We start from the raw sequence: 957 nt of genomic DNA, 5'->3' as shown, positions 1-957 counted from the left end.
GCACCGTGAGCTTTGTCTTGCTATCAGGCGTGCTGGGCTGGGCCTGCTTGCCGTGAGCCACGTGCTGCTCTCTGCAGCTCCTGTTGACTCAATGCTGCACTGACTTTTCCCTGTGCAGGGCAGGCACCAGCCCCTGGCCTGCAGTCACCCCGCCATGCACCTGACCTGCCTTTCCCCTGTGGGCACGTTCGCTCCCTTCCAGTCTCTGGGCATGTCCCCATGTCCCCTTCTGCCCCACCACCCGTGCTTCTCACTGCTGGGGTGCTTGGCCGTGACTAAGCTGGGGGGGGCCGGGTGGCAGTGTTGCTGATGCAGCGCGCCCACAGCCCATGTACCCAGGGCTCCTTCTGTCCTCCCGCAATGCAAACACCTAGCTGTGGAGACGCTGCCCACTGAAGGCTCCTGCGACTTGTGGCCATCGGAGGGCCTGGGGCAGCCTGGTGCCCGTCTGCAGGGCAGTGCACTGGCAGCTCCCCAGAGCGCTGGGGCCACGTGTGCCATCACCAGTCCCCGCTGCGGGGCAGTGCCCTATCCCTGCTCTCAGGGAGAAGGAGGTGTGGACCCCCAGACCTTTCTGCCCCCACGGTGGCTGCTCTCATCGTGGCAGGAGGGACAAGCTGGGCTGCTGGGCTCAGACCAGGGTGCACGGGCCCTCGAGGGGCCTCAGGGGAGCAGCACGTGCACCCCACTCCGCTGGGTCAGAGCTGTTGCCACCTACTGTGGGCTGAGCCCTGCCAGTCACCCTGCGCCTTGACCCCCCCGAAGGGGTGCCCCACCCCCTCCCCCTGCAGGGGGCGCGCCACACCCCCATGCTCCCTCCTCAAGGGCTGGGTGTCCCGTGGGGCAGGGGGCTGCGCTGTGCTGCTGGGGCCAGGCACCCTGTCCAGGGCCACGGGGGTCTGGGGGGGCAGGTGTCCATCTAGGGGGCCAGGGTCTGGGGAGCCCCGTCCAGGGGTG

Source organism: Alligator sinensis, unplaced genomic scaffold (assembly GCF_000455745.1).
Source record: "Alligator sinensis unplaced genomic scaffold, ASM45574v1 scaffold407_1, whole genome shotgun sequence".
Lineage (NCBI taxonomy): Eukaryota > Metazoa > Chordata > Crocodylia > Alligatoridae > Alligator > Alligator sinensis.
This window is presented reverse-complemented; position numbering follows the sequence as displayed.